General features: G+C 31.7%; 1 pseudogene; it reads left to right on the top strand.

Annotated features, from left to right (window-relative positions):
- Positions 1-362: 362 nt before the first annotated feature.
- LOC127115556 (DNA-directed RNA polymerase subunit beta-like) lies at positions 363-3,572 on the top strand (annotated as a pseudogene).
- The last annotated feature ends 3,387 nt before the right edge of the window (positions 3,573-6,959 follow it).

Below are 6,959 nucleotides of genomic sequence, written 5' to 3'. Positions count from 1 at the left end.
CGAAATACTTAGTTTGGTTGTTGTTTCAAAATGCGAATTATTTTCACAATACAAAAGGCAAAATATTTCACAATGAATTCTTTATAATAGAAAGTTTTACAAAATATTTCACAATGAATTCGTTATAATAGAAAGTTTTATAAAATATTTCACAATGAATTGTAAACATAAAGAAAAGGGAGTTTGCCAATTTCCTCTTTTCATAATAGGTATTTCATAGATGTAGTTAGGTAAAAAAAATCATGTGTTTCAGTAAAGTAAAAAGAACAGAAATTCCATTATTGATAAATCTATTCATGTGATTCGATGAAGAATGACATCAAATACTGGGATATTATCTATAAAAAAAAGGAAAATAAAAAATGCTTGGGGTTGGGAATGAAGGAATGTCTACACTACCCGGATTGAATCAAATACAATTTGAAGGATTTTGTTGATTCATTGATCATTGCTTAACAGAAGAACTTTTGAAGTTTCCAAAAATTGAAGACACAGATCAAGAAAGTGAATTTCAGTTATTTATGGAAACATATCAGTTGGTAGAACCCTCAATAAAAGAAAAAGATGTTGTATATGAATCACTTACATATTCCTCTGAATTATATATATCCGTGGGATTAATTTGGAAAAACAGTCGGGATATCCAAGAACAAATTATTTTTATTGGAAACATTCCTGTAATGAATTCCCTGGGAAATTTTATAGTAAATGGAATATACAGAATAATAATCAATCAAATATTGCAAAGCCCTAGTATCTATTATCGGTCAGAATTGGACCATAACGGAATTTCAGTCTATAGTGGTACAATAATATTTGATTGGGGAGGAAGATTAGAGTTACAAATTGATAGAAAAGAAAGGATATGGGCTCGTGTAAGTAAGAAACATAAAATCTTTATTCTAGTTCTATCATCAGCTATGGGTTCAAATTTAAGCGAAATTATTGATAACGTTTGTTACCCCGAAATTTTCTTGTCTTTCCTCAATGAAAAGGAGGGAAAAAAACAGGGTCAAGAGAAAATGCCATTTTGGAGTTTTATCGATAATTTGCTTGTGTAGGTGGAGATCCCATATTTCTAGAATCTTTCTGTACGGAATTACAAACAAATTTTTTTCAACAAAGATGTGAATTAGGAGGAATTGGTCAGTGAAATATGAACCAAAGGCTAAATATTGATATACCTGAGAACAATACGTTTTTGTTACCGCGATATATATTGATAGCTGCAGATCATTTGATCGGAATGAAATTTGGAATGGGTACACTTGACAATATGAATCATTTGAAAAATAAACGTATTCGTTCCGTAACAGATCTCTTACAAGATCAATTTGGATTGACTCTCGTTCGTTTAGAACATATAATTAGAGTATATATATGGAGCAATTAAATCTAAATTGAGACAGACTCCTCAGAATTTAGTGACTTCAATGCCATTAACAACCACTTGTGAATATTTTTTTTGGATTACATCCATTATCTCAAGTGTTAGATCTAACCAATCCATTGACCTAAATAGTTCATGGAAGGAAATTGAGTTCTTTGGGTCCTGGAGGATTGACGGGGCGAACTGCTAATTTTCGGATGCAGGATATCCATCCTAGTCACTATGGATGCATTTGTCCTATTGACACCTCTAAAGGAATCAATGTCAGACTTGTTGGATCCTTGGTAATTCACGCAAGGATTGGTCGTTGGGGGTCTATAGAAAGTCCATTTTATGAAATTTTTGAGAGATAAAAAAGAATATGAATGCTTTATTTATCACCAAGTAGAGATGAATACTATATGGTAGCGACAAGAATTTTTTTAGCACTGAATCGAGGTATTCAGGAGGAGAAGATTGTCCCAGCTCGATACCGTCAATAATTTATGACTATTGCATGGGAACAGGTTAATCTTTGAAGTATTTTTCCCTTCCAATATTTTTCTATTGGAGCTTCCCTCATTCCTTTTATCGAGCATAATGATGCGAATAGAGCTTTAATGAGTTCTGATATGCAACATCAAGAAATCCTCTTTCTCGATCCAAAAAATGCATTGTTGGAACTGGATTGGAATGCCAAGTAGCCTTAGATTCGGGAGTTCCCGCTATAGCCGAACACGAGGGAAAGATCGTTTATAATGATACTGATAAGATTCTTTTATCTGGAAGTGGGGATGCTTTAAGTATTCCATTAGTTATATATCAACGTTCCAACAAAAATACTTGCAGGCATCAAAAATCCCAGGTTCAGAAAGGTAAATGCGTAAAAAAGGGACAAATTTTAGCAGATGGTGCAACTATAGTTGGTGGTGAACTCGCTTTAGGAAAAAACGTATGAGTAGCTTATATGCCATGGGAAGGTTACAACTTTGAAGATGATGTACTCATTAGTGAGCGTTTGGTCTATGAAGATATTTATACTTCTTTTCACATACGAAAATATGAAATTCATACTCATGTGACAAGCCATGGTCCTGAAAGAATCACTAATCAAATTCCTCATCTAGAAGCCCATTTACTCCGAAATTTAGACTAAAATGGAATTGTAATTTTGGGATCTTGGGTAGAAACGGGTGATATTTTAGTGGGTAAATTAACGCCTCAAATGGCAAAAGAATCCTCATATGCCCCGGAAGATAGATTATTATGAGTTATGTTTGGGATTCAGGTATCCACCTCAAAGGAAACTTGTCTAAAACTACCTATAGGTGGCAGGGGCCGAGTTATTGATGTGAGATGGATCCATAAAAAAAGAGGGTTCTAGCTATAATCCAGAAACGATTCATATATATATTTCACATAAACGTGAAATCAAAGTAGGTGATAAAGTGGGCGGGAGACATGGAAATAAAGGTATCGTTTTAAAGATTTTGTCTAGACAGGATATGCCTTATTTGCAAGATGGAAGACCCCTTGATATGGTATTCAATCCATTAGGGTCCCTTCTCGAATGAATGTAGGACATATATCGGAATGTTCACTCGGGTTATCCAGAAGTATGCTAAATAGACATTATCGAATAATAACTTTTGATGAGAGATATGAACAAGAGGCTTCCAGAAAAATTGTGTTTTCTGAATTATATGAGGCCCGTAAACAAACATCGAATCCATGGATATTTGAAGCCGAGTATCCGAGAAAGAGCAGAATATTTGATGGAAGAACAGGGAATACTTTTGAACATCCCGTTATAATAGGAAAGCCTTATATCTTGAAATTAATTCATCAAGTTGATGATAAAATACATGGACACTCCAGTAGACATTATGCACTTGTTACACAACAACCCCTTAAAGGAAGGGCCAAACAAGGAGGACAACGGGTAAGCAAAATGGAGGTTTGGGCATTCGAGGGATTCAGTGTTGCTCATATTTTACAAAAGATTCTTACTTATAAATCTGATCATATTAAAGCTCATCAAGAAGTAATTGGAACTACAATTATTGGAGGAACAATATCGAAAACCGTGGATGCTCCAGAATCCTTTCAATTGCTCGTTCGTGAACTACGATCTTTGGCTCTGGAACTGAATCATTTCCTTGTATATGAGAAAGACTTTAAGATTCAAAGGAAGGAAGTTTAATTGGATTTAATCGGAAATTTTAGTTTATGATTGATCAGTATAAACATCAACACCTTCGAATTGGATCAGTTTCTCCTGAACAAATAAGTGATTGGGCAAAAAAAATCCTATCTATTGGAGAAACAGTTGGGGAGGTAACAAAACCCTATACTCTTCATTATAAAAGCAAGAAGCCTGAAAAAGATGGACTATTTTGTGAAAGAATTTTTAGGCCTATAAAAAGTGGAATTTGTGCTTGTTGAAATTATCGAGTAATCAGAGATAAAAAAGACCAACCAAAATTTTGTGAACAATGCGGAGTAGAATTTGTTGATTCTCGGATACGTAGATATCAAATGGGGTATATAAAATTAGCATGTCCTGTAACCCTTGTATGGTATTTGAAACGTATTCCTAGTTATATCGTGGGCCTTTTAGATAAACCTCTTAAGGAATTAGAGGATCTAGTATACTGCGATGTGTGATTTGATAAAAATTATTATTATCCAGATTTTGAATGATAAACTGTCATTCCATTCAATTAAATTGGAATGTCCTATATCTGGAATGTCACTTGGGATGAGTTACATGAAGCTCATAATTCATGGGTGTATTGAATACTCCCCAATCAATAAGGGAATTGGTATATGGTTAATTCAGTAACAAATAACCATTTATTTATACTGTATGCACCTTGTGAAAAAAACCTTTTTGTGGAATGAATTATTCCATCCCTTTTTTTATTTGAAAAGAACTAAAATTATGTTCAGAGAATAAAATATATCATGATTGCAAAAGTTTATCTATCACTATAGGCTTTAAGACAACGTGGCATACACGTCGAGGTGACGTCTTGACCTAAAAGATCAAACGATATGATACATAGACAAATAAATATCTTATGAATTAGAGGATATTCCTTTGTTGTTAACAATTTCATTTTAGATGATTCCTTGTTCGAAAGGAGGTAGACTACTCAAGAATTTTACATTTTATTTCTGTCGTAATTTTAAATTGGATTACAAATTCTGAAAAAAAGAAGAATGTATCAATGAAATGTTGCTTGGTCTTTATTGATAACTTGAGTAAAGAGTAAATCTTTTTTATTTTAGATTAGAGGTTTTCAAAAATTGGAAAGCAGAAACCCCTTTCTTTATCTTTAATTGTAAACATAAAGAAAAGAGAGTTTTCCAATCCATTCACTCAAATCATTCACTCATCTCTCGTAAAAATGGTAATACCACTGAAATATTATTAGAAATGTAGTTACCACTAAAATGTTGTTTGAAATGTAATACCACTGAAATGTTCATAGAACCTAAATGGTTATCATATATGTTTCATCATAACTTGTATTTCGATTGTGGTTTATTTTTTTTTGAAATGTAATACCAATAAGATGTTTTAGCTATTGTAGTCCGATTATGGTTTAGTTGTTGTAGTCCGAACTAATAAAAGTAAGACATATGATATCATCACTTTACTAATAAAACCAATGTAAACCTTAGTAAAAACAAGTGTTCTATAGACAAAGTTTATAAAGTTTTGTTTGCCACATTGTCATTAAAATCCACCTTGGTGATTAATGTCCAACTTTCTATCCATCTTTTAGATAACACACTTGTCAGGAACTTAAATCTATGTTTCTTTTGCTGTTGTTTCTATGTTCTAGTTAAACACAAAATACAAATGTGAAATATTTAGTTTGATTGTTGTTCAAAAATGCGAATTCTTTTCACAACACAAAAGACAAAATATTTCATAATGAATTCTTTATAATAGGGAGTTTTACAAAATATTCCACAATGAATTGTAAACATAAAGAAAAAGGAGTTTGCCAATTTCCTCTTTTCATAATAGGTATTTCATTGATGTAGTTAGGTAAAATTTCATGTGATTCAAAAAGTAAAAAGAACAGAAATTCCATTATTGATAAATCTATTCATGTGATTTGATGAAGAATGACAGCAAATAATGAGATATTTTCTAAAGAAAAAAAGAGGGGAAATAAAAAATGCTTGGGGTTGGGAATGAAGGAATGTCTACACTACCTGGATTGAATCAAATACAATTTGAAGGATTTTGTAGATTCATTGATCGGGGCTTAACAAAAGAACTATTGAAGTTTCCAAAAATTGAAGATACAAATCAAGAAAGTGAATTTCAATTATTTGTGGAAACATATCAATTGGTAGAATCCTCAATAAAATAAAAAGATGTTGTATATGAATCACTTACATATTCCTCTGAATTATATATATATATATATATATATATATATATATATATATATATATATATATATATATATATATATATATATATATATATATATATGGAAAAACAGTTGGGATATCCAAGAACCAAAAAGACATATGGTCAAAATGCTGATGATTTGAAGAGTTACATGGCATTACAAGGTATAAGCAAAGTGAATATTTTGATAGATAATTGATACGAAGTTGACAGTGATATGAATGATAACATATGGACTAAGATTACAGTATTTATTATGAATTTTTAAATTTATTTTACAAGTATATATGATCATTTATTTTACAAGTATATATGGACCAAGAACCAAAATGATTATACCTCTCAGTTATTAACAAAATCCGACGTAAATAGGGTATATTTCCCTATGTTATAAACAAAATCTAAGAGATATATGACGTACACTACATTATTTTGAAAAGAAAAAAAAAATATGTTGTTCATGGGGATTGAACCAATGACCTTTTCACATATTTCCTTAGTTATTCAAAATCGAGAAAAAAATAGAGGTTTTCATGACGCTCTTCGTTACCTCGCCTCTGTAACCGAGGTAAACTCCCATTCGCGTCCGAGGTAAAATTGATATATTTGTAGTAGTGTCATTTTCAATAGCTGTACTTAAAATTAATCCTAATTGAACAAACTACGTTGACGAAAGTAAGATTTTTTGGTTTTTTGGTTTATGGCAAGATAAATAACACATTGGCGAAAGTAGATGTTATCTACTTTTTCTATAAAATTACTTTTTCTTGTAACGAATAGAATTGAGAATCCGCATGAAAGAGTCTAGGATAGAAATCATAAATCCTGTTCTAAAATTAAAAATTTAATTCAAACAAAATTTTTGAACTACTATTCATCAATCATCTTAGAAAAACTCCATATTAATTTGGGATCCCTGAATATGACAATATTTTACTACTTCAATATAATCATGCCGTGCCGTGTTAATCTCATCACGATTGGGTCGAGTTGTAGCTCTCCCTAAATCATAGCTCACAAGTAGAGTGAGACCGGACTAAGACAACTAGTTCACCGGGGTAATCCTCATCCCGGAGATCCCAAACTAATATAGAGGAAATATAATATGAAGACTTGAAATATATTGATAACACATTTATGGTTGATCAGGAA

Source organism: Lathyrus oleraceus, chromosome 1, assembly GCF_024323335.1.
Source record: "Lathyrus oleraceus cultivar Zhongwan6 chromosome 1, CAAS_Psat_ZW6_1.0, whole genome shotgun sequence".
Lineage (NCBI taxonomy): Eukaryota > Viridiplantae > Streptophyta > Magnoliopsida > Fabales > Fabaceae > Lathyrus > Lathyrus oleraceus.
This window is presented reverse-complemented; position numbering and strand designations above follow the sequence as displayed.